Raw genomic sequence first — 23,518 nt, forward strand, 5'->3', positions numbered from 1 at the left:
TTTACTCAAACTCATGTCCATTGAGTCGGTGATGCCATCTAACCATCTCATTCTCTGTCGACCCTTTCTCCTCCTGCCTTCAATCTTTCCCAACATCAGGGTCTTTTCAAACAAGTCAGCTCTTCCCATCAAGTGGCCAAAGTATTGGAGTTTCAGCTTCAACATCAATCCTTCCAATGAACACCCAGTACTGATTTCCTTTAGGATGAACTGGTTGGATCTCCTTGCAGTCCAAGGGACTCTCAAGAGTCTTCTCCAACATCTCAGTTCAAAAGCACCAATTTTTTGTTGCTCATCTTTCCTTATAGTCCAACTCTCACATCCACACTTCACTACTGGAAAAACCATAGCTTGACTAGATGGACATTTGTTAACAAAGTAATGTCCCTGCTTTTTAATATGATGTCTGGATTGGTCATAACTTTTCTTCCAAGGAGTAAGCATCTTTTAATTTCATGGCTGCAATCACCATCAGGAGTGATTTTAGGGCCCTCAAAATAAAGTCAGCCACTGTTTCCACTGTTTCCCCATCTATTTCCCATGAAGTGATGGGACCAAATGCCATGATCTTAGTTTTCTGAATGTTGAGCTTTAAGCCAACAGTTTCACTCTCCTCTTTCCTTTTCATCAAGAGGCTTTTTAGTTTGTCTTCACTTTCTTCCATAAGGGTGGTATCATCTACATATTTGAGGTTATTGATATTTCTCCTGGCAAACTTGATTCCAGCTTGTGCTTCATCCAGCCCAGTGTTTCTCATGATTTACTATGCATATAAGTTAAATAATCAGGGTGACAATATACAGCCGTGATGTGCTCCTTTTCCTATTTGGAACCAGTCTGTTGTTCCATGTCCAGTTCGAACTGTTGCTTCCTGACCTGCATAGAGGTTTCTCAAGAGGCAGGTCAGGTGTTCTGGTATGCCCATCTCTTTCAGAATTTTCTGAAGAGTGAAAAATTGTGATCCATACAGTCAAAGGCTAGGCATAGTCAATAAAGCAGAAATAGATGCATTTTGGGCACTCTCTTGCTTTTTTGATGATCCAGTGAATGTTGGCAATTTGATCTCTGGTTCCTCTGTCTTTTCTAAGACCAGCTTGAACATCTGAAAGTTCACAGTTCACGTATTGCTGAAGTCTGTCTTGGAGAATTTTGAGCATTACTTTACTAGCGTGTGAGATGGTGAAATTGTATCCTATCACTCCATGGGAAATAGATGGAAAAACAGTGGAAACAGTGTCAGACTTTACCTTTTTCGGCTCCAAAATCACTACAGATGGTGATTGCAGCAATAAAATTAAAAGACGCTTACTCCTTGGAAGAAAAGTTATGACCAACCTAGACAGCATATTCAAAAGCAGAGGCATTACTTTGCCAATAAAGGTCCGTCTAGTCAAGGCTATGGTTTTTCCTGTGGTCATGTATGGATGTGAGAGTTGGACTGTGAAGAAAGCTGAGCACTGAAGTGTTGATGCTTTTGAACTGTGGTGTTGGCGAAGACTCTTGAGAGTCCCTTGGACTGCAAAGAGACCCAACCAGTCCATTCTGAAGGAGATCAGCTCTGGGGTTTCAATGGAAGCAATGATCCTAAAGCTGAAATTCCAGTACTCTGTCCACCTCATGTGAAGAGTTGACTCATTGGAAAAGACTCTAATGTTGGGAGGGATTGGGGGCAGGAGAAGAAGGGGACGACGGAGGATGAGATGGCTGGATGGCATCACTTACTCGATGGACTTGAGTCTGAGTGAACTCTGGGAGTTGGTGATGGATAGGGAGACCTGCCGTGCTGCAGTTCATGGGGTCGCAAAGAGTCGGACACGACTAAGTGACTCAACTGAACTGAACTGAACTTAAGCATTCTTTGGCATTGCTAAACAACACAAGAGAAGACTCTACACATGGGCATCACCAGATGGTCAACACCAAAATCATATTGATTATGTTTCTTGCTACCAAAGATGGAGAAGCTCTATACAGTCAACATAAACAAGACTGGGAGCTGACTGTGGCTCAGATCATAAATTTCTTATTGCCAGATTCAGACTTAAATTGAAGAAAGTGGGGAAAACCACTAGATAATTCACGTAGGACCTAAATCAAATTACTTATGATTATATAGTGGAGGTGAAAAATAGGTTTAAGGGACTAGATCTAATAGACAGAGTGCATGATGAACTATGGATGAAGGTTCATGACATTATTCAGGAGACAAGGATCAAGACCATCCCCAAGAAAAAGAAATGCAAAAAAGCAGGATGGCTCTCTGAGGAGGCCTTACAAATCGCTGTGAAAAGAAGAGAAGAGAAAATCAAAAGAGAAAAGGAAAGATATACCCATTTGAATACAGAGTTCCAAAGAATAGCAAGGAGAGATAAGAAACCCTTCCTCAGTGATCAGTGCAAAGAAAAAGAGGAAAACAATAGAATGGTAAAGACTAGAGATCTCTTCAAGAAAATTAGAGATACAAAGGGAACATTTCATGCAAAGATGGGCTCAATAAAGGACAAAAATGGTACGGACCTAACAGAAGCAGAAGATATTAAGAAGAAGAGGTGGCAAGAATACACAGAAGAACTGTACAAAAAAGATCTTCATGACCCAGATAATCATGATGGTGTGATCACTCACCTGGAGCCAGACATCCTGTATTGTGAAGTAGGCTTTAGGAAGCATCACTACGAACATAGCTAGTGGAGGTGATGGAATTCCAGTTGAGCTATTTCAAATCCTGAGAGATGATGATGTGAAAATGCTGCACTCAATATGCCAGCAAATTTGGAAAACTCAGCAGTGGCCACAGGACTGGAAAAGTTCAATTTTCATTACAATATTTTTTCCAAACAAAGGCAATGCCAAAGAATGCTCAAAGTAGCTATAGCTACATAATTTTGGTAGCCATTGAAATATGAGAAGTAATTTGAGAGTCAGAAGCTCAATAGGAGTAAAAGAAAAGGATGAAACACATATAGGAAAATGAAGAAGAGATGATATTAGAAGAAAAATGACTATTTTATCTTTGAAACCTCATTCTAACTATAAAAACAAATTTTTTAAAGAGAAAACTGAGAAAAAATCATAGAACTCTACAAAATCAAATATAGCAAACAAGAACACAGAGAATAATAAGCAATGGAGGTATTGAACAACCAAGAAATAAAAGATAAAATGGAAGTGTAGGTCCCCATCTATTAACAATCACCCTAAATGTAAGCAGATTGAATTCAGCAAGCAGACACAAGATGAGTTAGTGGATTAAAAACATAAGACATGTGTATATGCTGTCCTCAAATATGTTAATACTAGCAGATCAGAGGCAGAGAAAGTGGATATACCCATACTTACATCAGAGAAAACATATTTCAAGCCAAATAAAACTTGAAGAGACAAAATTGGACATCTCCTAATGATCAAGGCACAAGTCATAGAGAAGACTACATAGTTATTATTATCTTGCACGTATGATAGCAGAATCAAAATGTGGAAAGAAAATAGTAATAGACTTAAATGAAGAAACTGACATAACACAATAACAGTAGGGGAATTTAATACCCCACTTACATCAGTGAATAATCCCAGGAGGAAGTACAACAATGCAGCAGCTCTTTTAAATAAAATTAAGCGAGAAGTTTACAAAAATACAGGCTTACCTCAAGAAACAAGAAAATTCTGAAATAAACAACCTAACTTCATACATAAAAACATAAAGGAACTGGAGAAAGGACATATGGAGCCTAAAGTCAATAGAAGAAAGGAAATGATAGTGATCAAAGCAGAAATAAACACAATAGAGAATAAAAAGCAAAAGAAAATATCAATGAACTACGAGTTTGTTCTTTAAACTCTGTAAAACAAGATTTTTTAAAAAGATTGTTAAAAACATTTTTTAATGACAAACATTTGTCTAGACTCACTAATAAAAGAAGAAAGATATGATAAATAAACTCAAAAATGAGAGAGGAGAAATAACAATGGAAACCACAGAAATATGAGGATTATATGAGAATATTATGTACAAAATGGAATTTCTAGAAACCCAGCATTGAATATTTGGAATTTTAAACTCCAAATCTAAGTGAGAATTGCCTTTTCTTGGAAAAGGAAATGCAACATGTCATTTGACTGCCCTATGTAGGATAAAATCTGTTGGAAATGCCAACGGAGAGCAAAGAGAAAATTAATACTTTGTATAACAGACCCATTGCCTGACAAGAGCAGAATTTCAAAACTTTCAAAAAACTTTTTCAAGAAAGTATACCCTTCTAAAAATAATTAATCCTTCAGTTCAGTCGCTCAGTCGTGTCCGACTCTTTGTGACCCCATGAATCACAGAACGCCAGGCCACCCTGTCCATCACCATTTATCAGAGTTCACTCAAACTCACGTCCATCGAGTCAGTGATGCGATCCAGCCATCTCATCATCTGTCATCCCCTTTTCCTCCTGCCCCTAATCCCTCCCAACATCAGAGTCTTTTGCAATGAGTTAATTCGTCACATAAGGTGGCCAAAGTACTGGAGTTTCAGCTTTAGCATCATTTCTTCCAAAGAACACCCAGGGCTGATCTCCTTTAGAAAGAACTGGTTGGATCTCCTTGCAGTCCAAGGGACTCTCAAGATTATTCTCCAACACCACAGTTCAAAAGCATCAATTCTTCGGCTCTCAGCCTTCTTCACAGTCCAACTCTCACATCCATACATGACCACTGGAAAAACCATTGCCTTTACTAGAAAGACCTTTGTTGGCAAATAATGTTTCTGCTTTTCAATATGCTGTCTAGGTTGGTCATAATTTTTCTTCCAAAGAGTAGGTGTCTTTTAATGTCATGGCTGCAGTCACCATCTGTAGTGATTTTGGAGCCCCAAAATTATAAAGTCTGACACTGTTTCCGCTGTTTCCCCATCTATTTCCCATGAAGTTATGGGACCAGATGTCATGATCTTTGTTTTCTGAATGTTGAGCTTTAAGCCAACTTTTTCACTGTTCACTTTCACTTTCATCAAGAGGTTTTTTAGTTCCTCTTTACTTTCTACCATAAGGGTGGTGTCATCTGCATTGACTATGCCAAAGCCTTTGACTGTATGGATCACAATAAACTGTGGAAAATTCTGAAAGAGATGGGAATACCAGACCATCTGACGTGCCTCTTGATAAACCTATGTGCAAGTCAGGAAGCAACAGTTCTAACTGGATATGGAGCAACAGACTGGTTGCAAATAGGGATAGGAGTACATCAAGGCCATATATTGTCACCCTGCTTATTTAACTTATATGCAGATTACATCGTGAGAAACACTGGGCTGGAAGAAGCACAAGTTGGAATCAAGATTGCTGGAAGAAATATCAATTAATCCTTAGGGCGCAATGATTAAGTCAAATCTTCTACATTGTTCTATAAGCACTCAATCAATATAATGGTAGTTAAATGTAGTCATAGTCATACATTAAGAGCATATTTTCAGATAAGAATTGAAGGATTTATCAGGACTCTATAAATAGGTACAATGAAATCTTCAGGATCTGATCATTCATTTTGAAAAAGAACTTAATCAATTTCATGTGGATCCTCTGGCATGGTTTTTATTCAGTAGGAAATTAGTCTACTGAAGTCCACATTTCTTGAATGCTGATTAATCTAAGAATGTGAAGATCTCTTAGTTTATCAAAGATATTCAGTTTGAAAATATTTTATTTCTGTATTAAAGCTATTATTACTGTCAGTATTATAGTATTATAGATCATGGATCATCAAAACATAAAGCATTGTCAGTGTGTAAAATTTAATATAAATGAGCCACAGTACCATCATCCTAATATAAAATTTATATTTTCTTTAGCTACAATTTTATTTTAGTTAATAGAGATTATTATAAAATAAAATTTAAAAAAGGTATAATCTTATTTCTCCAGACTTGTATTCTCCATAAAGTGCTATACAACATATTCACATTTTCCTTTTTGTGGATGAGGATTTAAACTTGTGAGGAGATATTACTATGTAGTTATAGGACAAACATAATATAAATATAATCTAGGTACAGGTTATCTTTACTATATTTAAGTAATTCATTGTATTATTTTAAATATTACACATAAAGACTAAACTGAGGACACAAATCTATTATTTGAATACAATAGTGTTTTTAATGATATTTAAATTAACATTATTTTAAATAAAGCTCTCAGTGTAAATTTTCATAATACACCTTAAGAAGAATACTATCTCATCTGTTAAGTCACTTATTAGTTTAATACCTCATAACATAGGCCTTTTTACCTAATGAAGTATAGAATTTAAAATACTGATGAACAAATAGAGATTTTTATTAAGAATGCTATTATCATTGGTTTTGCTCTCTATTTATTAAAATGTTCACATTAGAAAGAATGATTACTCCATACTGAGGAAATCTGACACTTGTAAAGGGAAGTGAAAAAGTAGAACAATTTTTTCAATTATGAAATATTGTACTTGATATGGAAGAAAACAATTGCCATTTGTGAGTTCTTGCTGAAATTAAAAGATAATAGTTTAAAGTTTTTGTTAAATTATATATGTGTGCAATTTATATGTAATATATAAGCATATATAAAATTTACTATACATTTGCTTCTACCTTGAAACAAGGCTATCACAGAATAAACGTATTAAGTTGGATTATGAAACTTTAACTTGGTATTAATTTTGAATAGATGCCATTCACCTAGTTCACCAAAAAGTATGGCATTTTTGTATATTTGAAGCCCTAAAAACACTAATTGGGATAGCTGAGGTAGAGATAGATCATCACAGCAAAGGAGGCAGTGTTACCAATTCAAATTTTATTTTCCTCTCTAAAATACAGTAAATCCTCTACATACAAATAAGTTCCATTCTCAGACCATATTCATAAGCCTGATTTGTAAGTCCAACAAAGTTAACCTAGATATGTAACAAACGCAATGAGTTATTTGGTACTATACTGTAATAAGTTTATGATAATTTTCACACAAATAATAGATAAAAACAAACACAAAAAATAAAGAAAAATGTTTTTAACCTTACAATACAGTACCATGAAAAATTGTTGTTGTTTAGTCATGAAGTCATGTCCAATTCTTTGCTGCCCTATGAATTGTTGTCTACCAGGCTCCTCTGTCCATGGGATTTTCCAGGCAGGAACATTAGAATGTGTTTTGATTTCCTACTCAAGGGGATCTTCCCAACACAGGGATCAAACCTGAATCTCTTACTGCATCTCCTTCCACATCCCCTGCATTTCAAGCAGATGCTTTACATCTGAGCCACTGGATAAGCCCACCATGAGAAGTACAGTAGTGCCGAAAAAAATTACTGTTTGGGATAGGCAGAGGAGGTGGGAGATGGTAGAACTGAAGGATCATCAAAAATTGAATCCTTGCTGGGTTCAACTCTATACACAGAGTTGAAAACATCATTCAGTGATATGTGGGTTCAATTCAGTTCCGATCAGTCGATCAGTTATGTCTGACTCTTTGTGACCCCATCGACTGCAGCATGGCAGAACTCCCTGTCCATCACCAACTCCTGAGTATACCTAAATTTATGTCCATTGAGTCGGTGATGCTATCCAACCATTCCATCCTCTGTTGTCCCCTTCTCCTCCTGCCCTCAATCTTTCTCAGCATCAGGGGCTTTTCAAATGAGTCAGTTCTTCCCATCAGGTGGCAAAAATATTGGAGTTTTAGCATCAACATCAGTCCTTCCAATGAACACCAAGGACTAATCTCCCTTAGGCTGGACTGGTTGGATCTTCTGGCAGTCCAAGGGACTCTCAAGAGTCTTCTCCAACACCACAGTTCGAAAGCATCAATTCCTCAGTGCTCAGCTTTCTTCATAGTCCAACTCTCACATCCCTATATGACCACCGGAAAAACCACAGCCTTGACTAGACGGACCTTCGTTGCCAAAGTAATGTCTTTACTTTTGAATATGTTATCTAGGTTGCTCATTACTTTCCTTCCAAGGAGTAAGTGTCTTTTAATTTCATGGCTACAATCACCATCTGCAGTGATTTTGGAGCCCCCCAAAATAAAGTCTGAAACTGTTTCCACGGTTTCCCATCTATTTCCTGTCAAGTTATGGGACCAGATGCCATGATCTTAGTTTTCAGAATGTTGAGGTTTAAGCCAACTTTTTCACTCTCCTCTTTCACCAAGAGGCGTTTTAGTTCCTCTTCACTTTTTGCCATAAGGGTGTGGTCATCTGCATATCTGATGTGTTTAATATTTCTCCCGGCAATCTTGATTCCAGCTTGTGCTTCTTCCAGCCCAGCGTTTCTCATGATGTACTCTGCATATAAGTTAAATAAGCACGGTGACAATATACAGGGTGATGGTATACAGCCTTGATGTACTCCTTTTCCTATTTGGAACCAGTCTGTTGTTCCACGTCCAGTTCTAACTCCTGCCTCATTTCATTAGAGGCAGATCAGGTGGTCTGGTATTCCCATCTCTTTCAGAATTTTCCACAGTTTATTGTGATCCACACAGTCAAAGGCTTTGGCATAGTCAATAAAGCAGAAATAGATGGTTTTCTGGAACTCTCTTGCTTTTCCCATGATCCAGTGAATGTTAACAGTTTGATCTCTGGTTCTTCTGCCTTTTCTAAAACCAGCTTGAACATCTGGAAATTCACAGTTCACGTATTGCTGAAGACTGCCTTGGAGAATTGTGAGCATTACTTTACTAGCGTGTGAGATGAGTGCAATTGTGCAGTAGTTTAGTTCTGCCCCTAATAGGTCCCAAAGCCTATCCATCCCAAGTATCTCCACTAGTATTTAGTGCTGTGTCACATACTTTGTTAGATCTTTTATGTGGTCATTGCTGGTTAGACTGCAACTTCCATTCTTGATTATCATCTGCAACTACAAGTCTAAGCCCTAGAGAAACTGATGATATCTAACTTCTCTACCCCTTGAAACTGAGGAATTCATTAATATGGTATTTTTCCTTTCTGGTTTGTCACGTTACTTCTCTCCTGTGACCTTCTGCACAAAAGGAAGTCAGAGAATCTAGTGAGTAACATGTTTACCAGAATGTTTTCTATCACAATCTTCTTAAGAGATACCAAACATCTTTCGAGAAAACCATGAAAGAAAATGTCTTTGACTACAGAATTTATTTTAGAAAAGTAACACAAAAGGCTCCACCCCATCTCACAAGCAATTGCTGTCATAATTTTTATTTTTGAATAATAAAAACCCTACCATACAATGTTTTCACTTGTGAGTAAAACGTTTAATGGCAGAGGCATAACAATTAAGGAAACCATCTCAGACACCTCAGAGTCAATATATACCCACAGAGTAAGGGGTCAAGAGGGCAAAATTTAAAGTGGAACTCCCACTCAAGTGCTGACACTGCTCTTGCTTGAGCCTACGAATGGGTGCCTTCTTAAAATTTTCACTCTGAATACTTCATTTGCCTCACTGTAGTCATCTCACTGTTCAATCTTTCCTTTAGCCTTTTGAATCATATGTAATGTAGTTTTATCGAAAAGGAAATGACAAGTGACTTCATTATTGTTGCCTGGGATATCCCATGGATAGAGGAGCCTGGAGGGCTACAGCCCATGGGGTTACAAGAGTCAGACATGATTCAGAGACAAAACAATTTGTAATTATAAACTCTTTTTAATATTATTAACTGTTAATTTTACTGCTTGTATCTGTTCTTGTTTGTTTTTTTTTCAGTTTTTTATTTTTTAAATTTTAAAATCTTTAATTCTTACATGCGTTCCCAAACATGAACCCCCCCGCCCCCCTCCCTCCCCATAACATCTCTCTGGGTCATCCCCATGCACCAGCCCCAAGCATGCTGCATCCTGCGTCAGACATAGACAGGCGATTCAATTCTTACATGATAGTATACATGTTAGAATGTCATTCTCCCAAATCATCCCACCCTCTCCCACTCCCTCTGAATCCAAAAGTCCGTTATACACATCTGTGTCTCTTTCCCTGTCTTGCATACAGGGTCGTCATTGCCATCTTCCTAAATTCCATATATATGTGTTAGTATACTGTATTGGTGTTTTTCTTTCTGGCTTACTTCACTCTGTATAATAGGCTCCAGTTTCATCCATCTCATCAGAACTGATTCAAATGAATTCTTTTTTACGGCTGAGTAATACTCCATTGTGTATATGTACCACAGCTTTCTTATCCATTCATCTGCTGATGGACATCTAGGTTGTTTCCATATCCTGGCCTTTATAAACAGTGCTGCGATGAACATTGGGGTACATGTGGCTCTTTCAATTCTGGTTTCCTCGGTGTGTATGCACAGAATTGGGATAGCTGGGTCATAAGGTAGTTCTATTTGCAGTGACTACTGGCTAGCTTGCTCTCTCCTCTCTTGATCTCACCGCATCTCATTCCAGTTACCTCTAACTACCCCCTCCATCTTCTCTTCTCCTTGTAACTCAGTGAACCTCTCTGAGTGTCCCTCAATGTGGAGAAACTTTTCATCTTTAACCTAGATGTTTTATCATTGGTGCTGTATAGATGGAGAAGTCTAGAGGCTACTGTAAAAATAAAACTGAAAACCAGAAGCAGGAGGCTTAAATCCAAAGCCTGAAAACATTAGAGAACTCTTGAATTCAGGGAACATTAAGCAATAGGAGCTCATCAAATGCCTTCATACATACACCGAAACCAAGCTCCACCCAAGGGCCAACAAGTTCCAAAACAAGACATACCACCCAAATTCTCCAGCAACACAGGAACACTCCCCTGAGGCTCAATATACAGGCAGCTCAAAATTATCCCAAAACCTTTGATGTCTCATAACCCATTACGGGTCACTCCACTGCACTCCAGAGAGAAGAAACCCAGCTCCACCCACCAAAACTCCAACACAAGCCTCCCTAACCAGGAAACCTTGACAAGCCACTGATAGAACCCCACCCAAAGTGAGGAAGCTCCATAATAAAGAGAACTCCACAAATTACCAGAATATAAAAAGGCCACCCCAAACGCAGCAATATAACCAAGATGAAGAGACAGAGGAATACTCAGCAGGTAAAGGAACAGGAGAGTTGCCCACCAAACCAAACAAAAGAGGAAGAAGTAGGGAATCTACTGGAGAAGGAATTCCAAATATTGATAGTGAAAATGATCCAAAATCTTGAAATCAAAATGGAAACACAGATAAATAGCCTAGAGACAAGGATTGAGAAGATGCAAGAAAGGTTGTTTGTTTTCAATACATTAATTTCACCATACTTTGAGTGTAATTTTGCTCTTTCTTTGCAAGTTTGATAATTTTTGATTGAATGCCAACCACTTTGGATTTTACTCTGGTGAATAGTGGATTTTTCTATTCCTATATCTAATACTGAAATTTGTTCTGAGGCACAGCTGAGCTACTGGAAACAATTTGATATATCCAGATATTACTTAAGATTACTTAGGTGGAACTAGATTAATAATTGGGTGACAGAACCAAACTTTAGTTAATATTGCATTCAGTGAAGAATTAATGAATGCTTTCCAATTAAGACAGAGATAAATGGAAGAATATCTATTGGCACAACTTTTATTCAGTGTTGTATAGGGTTTCCCATCTAATGCAAACATAAAAAAATAATAAAATAAAGATATAACATTAAAAATGATGAAGTAAATTATTTATTTGCACCTGTAATATTGTTTCGGTGTGTCTGCCCTCTGATGCCCTCTTGAAACACCTACCATTTTACTTGGGTTTCTCTTACCTTGGATGAGGGGTGTCTCCTCACCACCACCCCTCCTGACCTTAAATAGCTCCTCTAGGCCCTCCTGCGCCCATGCAACCACTGCTCCTTGGACGTGGGGATACTCCTCTCAGCCACCGCCCATGACTCGGGTGTGAGGTAGCTCCTCTAAGCTGCTCCTGCACTATCACAGCCTGGTACTCTCGGCCACCACCCCTGGGCTCAGACATGGGGTAGCTCCTCTTGGCTGCCACCCCTGACCTCGGATGTGGGGTAGCTCCTCCTGGCCACCGCCCCTGACCACAGACTGTGCTAGCTCCTTTCGGCCGTTCCTGGGCTTTCACAGCCTGGCACTCTCAGCCACTGCCCCTGACCTCAGACGTGGGGTAACTCCTCTTGGCAACCGACCCTTGGACATGGGGTCCTCCCAGCTTCTGCTCTTGACCTCGGATGACCTGCAACCGGTGCACTTAGTGCTAATCAATTAGTGTGATTAGATTAGTCAATCAAATCACACTAGCACCATAGCCTTGTCTAACTCGATGAAACTAAGCCATGCCCATGAAGCCATCCAAGACAGGCGGGTCATGGTGGAGAGGTATGAGAGAATGTGGTCCACTGGAGAAGGGAATGGCAAACCACTTCAGTATTCTTAACTTGAGAACCACATGAACAGTATGAAAAGGCAAAATGATAGGATACTGAAAGAGGAACTTCCCAGATCGGCAGGCGCCCAATATGCTACTTGAGATCAGTGGGGAAATAACTTCAGAAAGAATGAAGAGATGGAGCCAAAGCAAAAACAATACCCAGTTGTGGATGTGACTGGTAATAGAAGCAAGGTCCGATGCTATAAAGAGCAATATTGCATAGGAACTTGGAATGTCAGGTCCATGAATCAAGGCAAATTGGAAGTGGTCAAACAAGAGATGGCAAGAGTGAACGTCAACATTCTAGGAATCAGCAAGCTAAAATTGACTGGAATGGGTGAATTTAACTCAGATGACCATTATATCTACTACTGCAGGCAGTAATCCCTCAGAAGAAATGAAGTAGCCATCATGGTCAACAAAAGAGTCCAGAATGCAGTATTTGGATGCAATTTCAAAAACGGCAGAATGATCTCTGTTCATCTCCACGGCAAACCATTCAATATCAGAGTAATCCAAGTCTATGCCCCAAACAGTAACGCTGAAGAAGCTGAAGTTGAACGGTTATATGAAGACCTACAAGACCTTTTAGAACTAACACCCAAAAGAGATGTCCTTTTCATTATAGGGGACTGGAATGCAAAAGTAGGAAGTCAAGAAATGCCTGGAGTAACAGACAAATTTGGCCTTGGAATATGGAATGAAGTGGGGCAAAGACTAACAGAGTTTTGCCAAGAAAACACACTGGTCATAGCAAACACCCTCTTCCAACAACACGGGAGAAGACTCTACACATGGACATCACCAGATGGTCAACACTGAAATCAGATTGATTATATTCTTTGCAGCCAAAGATGGTGAAGCTCTATACATTCAACAGAAAAAAGACTAGGAGCTGCCTGTGGCTCAGGTTATGAACTCTTTACTGCCAAATTCAGACTTAAATTAAAGAAAGTAGGGAAAAGCACTAGACTATTCAGGTATGACCAAAATCAAATCCCTTATGATTTTACAGTGGAAGTGAGAAATAGATTTAAGGGACTAGATCTGATAGATAGAGTGCCTGAGAAACTATGGACTGAGGTTCATTGCGTTGTAGAGGAGAAAGGGATCAAGGCCATCTGCATGGAAAAGAAATGCAAAAAAGCAAAATGGCTGTCTGGGGAGGCCTTAAAAAAAGCTGTGAAAAGAGGAGAAGTGAATAGCAAAGGAGAAAAGGAAATATATAACCATCTGAATGCAGAGATCCAAATATGGCAAAAAGAGATAAGAAAGCCTTCCTGAGTGATCAATGCAAAAAAATAGAGGGAAAAAACAGAATGGGAAACACTAGAGATCTCTTTTAGAAGATTAGAGATACCAAGGAAATATTTCATGCAAAGATGGTCTCGATAAAGGACAGAAATGGTATGGACCTAACAGAAGCAGAAGATATTAAGAAATGGCAAGAATACACAGAAGAACTGTACGAAAAAGATCTTCATCATCCAGATAATCTTGATGGTGTGATCACGCATCTAGAGCCAGACAACCTGGAATGTGAAGTCAAGTAGGCCTTAGGAGGCATCACTACACATAAAGCTAGTGGAGGTGATGGAATTCCAGTTCAGCTGTTTGGAATCCTGAAAGATGATGCTGTGAAAGTGCTGCACTCAATATGCCAGCAAATTTGGAAAACTCAGCAGTGGCCACAGGATTGGAAAAGGTCTATTTTCATTCCAATCCCAAAGAAAGGCAATGTGAAAGAAAGCTCAAACTACCATGCAATTGCATGCATCTCACACAGTAGTAAAGTAATGCTCAAAATTCTCCAAGCCAGGTTTCAGAAATAAGTCAACCGTGAACTTCCAGATGTTCAAGCTGGTTTTAATAAAGGCATAGGAACCAGAGATCAAGTTGCCAACATTCGCTGGATCATGGAAAAAGTAAGAGAGTTCCAGAAAACCATCTATTTCTGCTTTATTGACTATGCCAAAGCCTTTGACTGTGTGGATCACAATAAACTGTGGAAAATTCTGAGACAGGTGGGAATACCAGACCACCTGACCTGCCTCTTGAGAAATTTATATGCAGGTCAGGGAGAAGTAGTTATAACTGGGCATGGAACAACAGACTGGTTCCAAATAGGAAAAGGAGTACATCAAGGCTGTATATTGTCACCGTGAATTTTTAACTTATATGCAGAGTACATCATGAGAAACGCTGGGCTGGAAGAAGCACAAGCTGGAATCAAGTTTGCCAGAAGAAATATCAATAACCTCAGATATACAGATGACCCCACCCTTATGTCAAAAAGTGAAGAGGAACTAAAAAGCCTATTGTTGAAAGTGAAAGTGGAAAGTGAAAAGTTGGCTTAAAGCTCAACATTCAGAAAACGAAGATCATGGCATCTGGTCCCATCACTTCATGGGAAATAGATGGGGAAACAGCGGAAACAGTGTCAGACTTTATTTTTGGGGGCTCCAAAATCACTGTAGATGTTGATTGCAGCCACAAAATTAAAAGACACTTACTCCTTGGAAGTAAAGTTATGACCAACCTAGATAGCATATTGAAAAGCATAGGCATTACTTTGCCAACAAAGATCCATCTAGTCAAGGCTATGTTTTTTTCCAGTGGTCATGTATGGATGTGAGAGTGGGACTGTGAGGAAAGCTGAGTGCCGAAGAATTGATGCTTTTGAACTGTGGTGTTGAATATGACTCTTGAGAGTCCCTTGGACTGCAAGGAGATCCAACCTGTCCATTCTGAAGGAGATCAGCCCTGGGATTTCTTTGGAAGGAATGATGCTAAAGCTGAAACACCAGTTCTTTGTCCACCTCATGGAAGAGTTGACTTAGTGGAAAAGCCTCTGATGCTGGCAAGGACTGGGGGCAGCAGGAAAAGGGATGAGGATGCGATGGCTGGATGGCATCACTGACTCGATGGACGTGAGTCTGAGTGAACTCTGGGAGTTGGTGATGGACTCGGAGGCCTGGCATTCTTCAATTCATGGGGTCGCAAAGATCTGGACATGACTGAGGGAATGAACTGAACGGAACTGAACTGAACCTAATCATTGTTTACTTAAAAATCATGATGAGTCTATAAAATAAGTTACCTGAAGTAGATGAAATTATTATACAAATAATGCTTTATTTCTAATGCTAGCAGCAAGTCATTAAAGAGCAAAATTTCAGAATTTATAACATTAATTGTAAAATTAACACTTTCACATCATTAAAGAGTTTCAAATTGTATCAGTATGATAGTGTTTACCACAACTGCCTTTTTTCTTGGATACTATACGATATATTTGATGATAGATTTATTAATTTTGTCTGTCCAAATCATTACCTTTGTTTTCTTGGTCTTATATATGTAGTCAAATAAGTTTTGAGGGTTTCTCAGTTGGTGCTGACAGTAAAGAACATGACTACCAATACAGGAGACATAAGAGATGTGGGTTCGATCCCTGCTTCAGAAAGATCCCTTGGAGGAGGGCATGGCAGCCCACTACAGTATTCTTGCCTGCATAATAAGATGGACCTAGGAGTCTGGCAGGTTTTGGTACATAGGGTTGCAAAGAGTCAGACCCAAGTGAGCAGCTAGCATTTACTTACTTACAACATATGTATAAGGCACATACATAACATGCACACACACACACACACACACACGCGCGTGCACGAGAGCGCAGAGTTACATATACTTATTTTCAGTATTGTCTTTTTTTCTAATGCTGTGTAGAATTACTCTGTGTATGGAGTTTCTTCCCACATACGATAAAATATTTCACTTGCTTTTGTTCCTCAGCCAGCTTCTTTTCCTTTACAATAAACTCTTTTTATAATTTTCTAGAATATCGTTTCTTATCTTTGACATTTTGATAAATATTTTTAAAATATGCCATCAGAATCATAAATGCAAAAATATATGACTTCATAAAAATAAAAAAGAAAATTTGCTCCTCAAAAGATCCTGCTACTAAAACCCAAAGGCAAGTCAGAGTGGGATAATATATGCACATAAATATCTTGAAGTTGGTGGTCCAAATATAAAAGTAAATATTCCTATCATTTCTTCTTTTATGCATTTTGACATCAGTTAGTAACACTAATCTAAAGGCAGGCATTATAAAATGTTGCTCTTCATAAAGCAGTTGGAAATCTAAAAGTAAGGGACAAATATAAAGGCTCAATGAAAAGCCAGTTTTGCTGATGGAGTAACTTTAGTGTATTAATGTGTCTCGAATTCCAGTAATCTTACAAAAGAAAAATTATTTTTCTTATTTATCATGGTGATTAACAAACTGCTATTTCACAGAAGTGAATATTGTCAAAACACTTGTAAAAGTCACTTTTGGAATACAAGCTTTGCTTTGAGGGTTTTTTTTTTTTTTAATGCTATTCAAAGAATCCTGGATTTTATATTCAATATCCCTCTCTTTCTCTCTCTCTCTCTTATACACACACACGCACACACACACACACACACACACACACCACTGTTTACACTGTAAAATTTAAACTGACTTACAGACAATCTAGTCATGACTGTGATAGCCACTGTGTCCAATGATTCATGTGGCATCTTCCCTGACTTTAGGTAATTCACATTCTATGGAAAGAAACAGTAATTTTCAGGGTTGCTGCTTTTCTCTGTTAGTGTGTATATGTGTATATTTCTTTTCTTCAGACATCTAGACAAACTACAATAGATCCACATTATTTTGGGATTTCTTACTTGTAAATCTACCTACTGGCTCAAGTTTATTTGTAAACCCCAAATCAATATTTGCAGTGCTTTCATTGGCAAGCATACATGCACAGAACAACCAAATAATTGAGCAGCCCACCATGCACATTCCCAGCTGGAAGTGAACAAGGCGATGCTCTGCCTTCCTGTTTTAGCTCTTATACCTAGATGACCAGAGGAGGGAGGAGGGAGGTGACATCTTTGTGTAGTACAAGAAGATCTGCTTGAAGCTGTCTGGATAGGGTAGGAATGCAAACCTTGGCTCTGATCAGTGGTGTACTCTCAGTGAAATTACTTAGCATTTCTGAAATTCATTTTCTCTTTTGTAAAATAAGGAAATTAGAATCTAACAGGATGACTTATTTTTAGGATTTGTAATCTATAATCTGTTACTACTATACATAAATAATAAATTTTATCTATCCCCATATATCTCTTTCTATCTACCTATCTCTCTGTACCAACAGCAAATTTCAGTGTTTATAGCAATTTTATAGAACATCCTATTGTGAATATTAAGACTCAACTATATATGTATTATTGGGTCCTTATACTCTCCAAAAAAATTTTAGAATATACATAAAAAGGAAAAAAATAAATGCAAAATTATTTAATTACCTTCTATTAGTGTATTAATGGCATTTAATAAATCTGAGTATTATTAGTAAAATAGAATGATTTTGATTTATTTCTGAGGCTTAAATTTCGAGTGGCAATTTGAACAATAATATGAATATAAAGGGGAAAAGGAAATAGAACTCTTCTTTATATTACTTGAGATCTTATTTTTCAGCTTCTATTTCTAGATATATTAGAGGAAAGAGTCCATTTCTATTTATCTTCAAAGTTAATGGCTAATGCTTGACAGTTTTAACAGATTCACTTAGAAGAACCAGACTAGATTACTCTGTGACAGTATCAGCAGGAGTTCTCACTCCCAGCTCAAGCAATCTATAAGCCCAGCATGAGAGATCATGATAAAAATCAGTTTTGAAACTCATACAATGGGTGAAATAGGTAATAAGTGTGCATTTTTCATGAATTTTGAGGGGAGAAGTGGCACAGCAGTTAATCACAGCATGAAAACTTCAAAATGACTTGCTGATGAGTTTCCAAAAAAAGGCCCTAGTAAATCATTGAGGAGTATAGAAAAACTATTTGCTAAGCATAATTTAGCATGTTTTCTGTAAAGAGCATTTATAAAGCATTATGCCTGTTCACTGGCACTCTTAAGAAAGGTCCAGATCCTACTTATTACTGCACATTTTATTTAGTTGGTAGGCAATTTGTTCAAAAATCTCAACTATATGCAAAGAGTTGGAGAATAAAATGCAACCTCAAGTCTTTTTTACTTTTTTACCTAAAGGAAAACATCTAGCTTTTTGAATCTAAAACATCATACATTGAACTTGGGATACTATTTGGTCCTTAGAATACTTGAAACTGTGCTCCAATCTTGACTCCTCCTGCTTCTCCCAGACTCCCTATTTACTCACACCGATTTCCAATGTTTTATATTCATTTCTTTGTCTTTATTTATTCAACTCAGTATTTTCACTTGCTTAGTATATTTGATCAACAATTAGGAAAGATAGTCTGATGTACACAATATTATTCCTCAAATTCTTTACGTGATAAATAAAAAGTAGAAGAGCCATTTGTAAATCAAAAGCAGTTTGGAAAATGTAACCACATAGAAATTAGCCACTCAATCTTTACATTGAAAGATTGGGTTCAATATTTTTATTGTTGTTTTCATCTATATTTTTCCACAATATAATCTGCAAGAATTTAAAACGCTTACATATAAAATAATTTATTTAACTCATTAATTAATTAGAGAACAAGGTAGGTAGTTCCACGATCACTTAAGACACCAAAAATGTATGGAAATTATTGCAAACATTTATTAGAATAAGAGGCTAGGTTAGATAAGACACAAGTAAACTACTATAGAAAATTACAAAGCCTATGGGTTATCTTTTTTACTGAACAAAATTCATTTTAAGTCATTCCAAATCTAGACATTAATATATAACTAACTGAATCTGAAGTTACAGTAAGTTAAAAAAATCAAAATCAAACAAAAATGTCTCCTAGAAACTTAAATATATGATCCTATTCAGCTTAATAATCAATGCTTCAGTAGCATATTGGAAGACATGCTGCTATCCTCTAGTCTTATTTAAAATGTTGCATAATTTTTATTAGGAATTATTAATTACCTTTTTATACTAACTATAAAGTTAAATGGGATATTGCCTAATTCACACACATATATTTAAGAAATATTTACAATTTAAAGTACTTATGTTCCCTTTATTTATTTATTCTTAATTTACTACATATTCTATTTGCTAAATTATCCAATCAAAGGATGTAAATTATCTGGAAGGATAAAGAAGAAAGACCCATCTACATTCTACCTGTAAGAGAGTTACTTTAGATGTAAGGATCCACACAGACTGAAACTAAAAGGATGGTAATACGTGCTGCCCACAAATGGAAACCAAATGGAAATTGGCGTGCTTTGCTTTCAGTAAATCAGTCTTTTTACTTTCAACTTGTGTGGATTAAATAGCACACTATAGAACAACCAGTAAGTTAAAAAGAGAAATAAAAGGGAAGCAAAAAATACCTTGAAACAAAAGGCAATGGAAATATAATATACCTAAGTTGGTGGGTTGAACTAAAGGAATTTCAAGACTGACATTCACAGAAAAAAAAAATAATAATAAGAAGAAATTGCCTGTCTCAAGAAGCAAGAAAAGTCTGAAATAAACAACTTTCCACCACACGTAATTAAAAAAAGAAATAAAAGGTTTGTAAGAGACTGATTTAAATAATTATGTGCCAACAAACTGAACATCCTAAAAGAATGGAGAATTCCTAGAAATATATTATCTACCAAGACCAAATCATTATACAACAGAAAATCTGAACAAAATTATTACTAGTCAATAATAAGAAAGCTCCCAAAAAGCAAAAGTCAAGGACCAGATGCCTTCATTGATGAAGTCTACCAAGCAGTCAAAAAAAAAAAAAAAAAAAAAACAACAACTAATACCACTCTTTCTCAAACCTTTTCAAAAGATGGAAGAGGACAGAACTCTCCTGAATGAATCTAGGAGGTCAGCAATATCATTATAACAATACCAGACAAGGATGCCACAAGGAAACCATAGGCCATCATTCCTGCTGTACATAGATGCAAACATTCTCAACAAAATTCTAGCAAACCAAGTTTAAGAATATATTAAAAACTCCTACACCATGATCTTTTGGGACCTTTTTTTCAGAGCTCAAAGATGGTTCAACATCTGCATCCCAGTCACTGTGCTACACATTAATAATATAAAGGATAAGATAATTATCTCAATAGATGCAGTAAAAGCATTTGGCAACACTCAACATCCATTTATGCTTAAAAAAAAAAAAAAAACCTTCAACAAAGTGAGTATTGGTGGAACATAATAAAAGCCTCAAAATAATAAAGGCCATATATTACAAGCCCTCCCTTAACATCAAACGTAATGGTGAAAGTTAAAATACTTCTCTATGAAAATAATAATAAAACTTTCACCACTTCCATTCAACATAGTATTGGAAGTCCTAGTCAGAGCAATTAGGCAAGAAAAAGAAATAAATGACATACAAATTGGAAAGAAAGACATAAACTGTCACTACTTGCAGATGATTTTGTGTAGAGAAAACCTTAAAGTCTCTATTAAAAGAAGAAATAGAAAGTTAGAACTAATAAATAAATTAAAGTAAAATATAGCATCATAATTAAATTTTTGAGATGAAATACTGAGGCCATTATGGTAAGTGAAATAAACCAGATTAAGAAACAAATATCATATGATCTTTCTTACAAAAAAATTTATTTTAACTTTTTTGCATATTTCAAAAATAAATGGTAGTCTGTGAATTATTACTGAAATGAAGTGATTTTTCTATAAGGAATTTGAACCATACATGAAAATTTACATGCATATTTTGATCGTTAAATGTAATAAAAATTATAGCTCATAATTTTCAAATAAGTTTCTTCTATTAATGCTCTCTAACTTTATGCATTCAGCAAATGAACTAATAAATATTTATTGGATAGGATATTGAGTTTCTGAAGATATAGTGTATTTTTCAAGAGAGATCAACAAAATATTATTTTGTTTGGATTATGTCCAGTGGTAACATTAGTAATGAATTTCTGATATATTTTTCACTGATGCTGGGTAATATATTGTTATGAATGGAGTATGGAACATACCAAGAATTTGGAGATGTAAATTCAAGTGCCTCTCATCAGCTTAGGCCTGTTATAGAAATGTTTGGAAAAGTTACTCAAATTCTCTAGACTATATCTTTTTTTTTTTTTTTTCCTCATCAGTAAAACAAAGGAGTTGGATGAAAGGATATTTAATTCTTCTAGAACTAACATTGTAAGAATTCTATAACTATTGCTGAAATAGTAATGATACATGGCTCATTTGCTTAGAACTTATTCAGACAAAGGAAGCAGTATCATTTTATTAAACTTGATGAAGCATCAATGATCAGCATCAGCTTCAAACCACCCACAGATATTATAATTGCCTTGGCAGTCTTAGCCAATTAATATGACATTTTTACAAAACTAAGTATTTAAACTGTACTTCAAGCCCAGGACAGTTAAAATCACAACACATTTTAACAGTTACCAAAGTAAATTTTTACAACCGACTATAGAAATAAAAGTAACTTAATTAACAGAGCACTCATTCTCCCTCATTTCAGTCAGGTGATTATGTGCAAATCATATCTGCTAAGTGCAATCTGTCCCTTCAGATATTAAACAAAGTAAATTCTAAGTTCAATTCATATATATGGAGAAATTAAAGGGCTTAGTCAAATATTTCTACATAGTCTTCCTATGAGGATGTGAGTGAGTGTAGTGTGCTTAGTCCCAGATTTCTGTAGCTACTAAATTTGAGTTATTGCTAATGTTTCAGTTCTTTGAGCTACTACATCCTTTCCATCCTCCATACACAGTTATAAGTATTTTAGGTAACAGTACAAAATACATTACAATACAAATATATTGCATTAGGTTACAAATAAAAATTAAAATATATTCTCTTTTCCTCTTTGAATTATTTGGCTATGGTCCTCAAGGTGTCATTTTTAATCTGCTAAGAGATTTTTTGCCCAGTTATTATATTCTCATTTAATATTTTGCCCTGCTAGCTCATTTACACCTCCCCTGTTCATTTTTGATGTTCACTGAGAGTTTTTTTACAAACAACAAATGTCAAAGAAATCATCTATTGAACAAAGATAACTTCTTCCATTGAAAATACAGTGGCCATATTTTAGACTGATAACTTTGTCTTGACTAAAAATACATCTGTAAGTTGGATATAATTATTCCTTGTATATTCTCTGAGAGGATTAATGTGGCTCAGAAAATTATTTAAAAAATACAAAGGTAAAATTAGGTAAGAAAATTAGCATAATATGAAGTATATATGTAAAAATATTCTATTTTGCATAACTTTAATGAATTTGGAAGTTACTTTCTGATGAAAAAGCTATGACATGTTATATAAGATTCTGTTTATTAATGCTAATTACATAAGATTTGAGGTATGAATCAGCACTCTCAATTTTACAAAAATATATATTTTAGTAGATTTAAAATAGAATTAGGTTAGAGGTCTTTGTTTTTGCAACCCTAACTTCCATAAAAATTTTAAATAGCTGTTTACAAACTTACATATTTTTAAATGTTATGTAAAATTTGTTTAAATGCTTGAAATGTATATATTACTAAATTATTATAAACATTGACACCTTAATGCTATTATATTACTTCTTAAAAATATTTAAAAAATACAGCTGGTTAAGACATACCACATCTATTTAGAAAAACAAAACAAGAGACATGAACAGGACACCCCTAGAAGGTAACATCTGGAGCAATAAGCAGATAAGAAAAAATGAGAGTATGAATTCAGTGACAAATGAAATAGAAGGAGAATGTACTAGAGAGAATTTAGAAATAAACTGATAGAAGAAACAGAGAGAGAACAAAACAGTGAATCAAGAAACCTCTTCAGTTAATTGGTAGTACTAAAGATCTGTTGGTAGACTAATTTGCCTATACACATTTAGGATTATAGACTGAAGAGATGTTAACAGTACAATTTACGGGATAATGTCTAAACAGTTATAAATGATCTCTCCCTATGGTTGACAATCTAAGTTGACTGTTGGCCTGACTTGCCAACAGGGAAATCTATGCTGACTGAGCAGGAAACAACATTGATGCTATAGGTCTTTCTCAAATATTTTTGATTAAATATTGTCTGCAAGAGTGAGTCCAATAGCAAAGACTTCTAATTTGTGGTCCAATATAAAGGGACTCACTTTGTCCCATT

The sequence above is a fragment of the Ovis canadensis genome, chromosome 9 (assembly GCF_042477335.2).
Source record: "Ovis canadensis isolate MfBH-ARS-UI-01 breed Bighorn chromosome 9, ARS-UI_OviCan_v2, whole genome shotgun sequence".
NCBI lineage: Eukaryota > Metazoa > Chordata > Mammalia > Artiodactyla > Bovidae > Ovis > Ovis canadensis.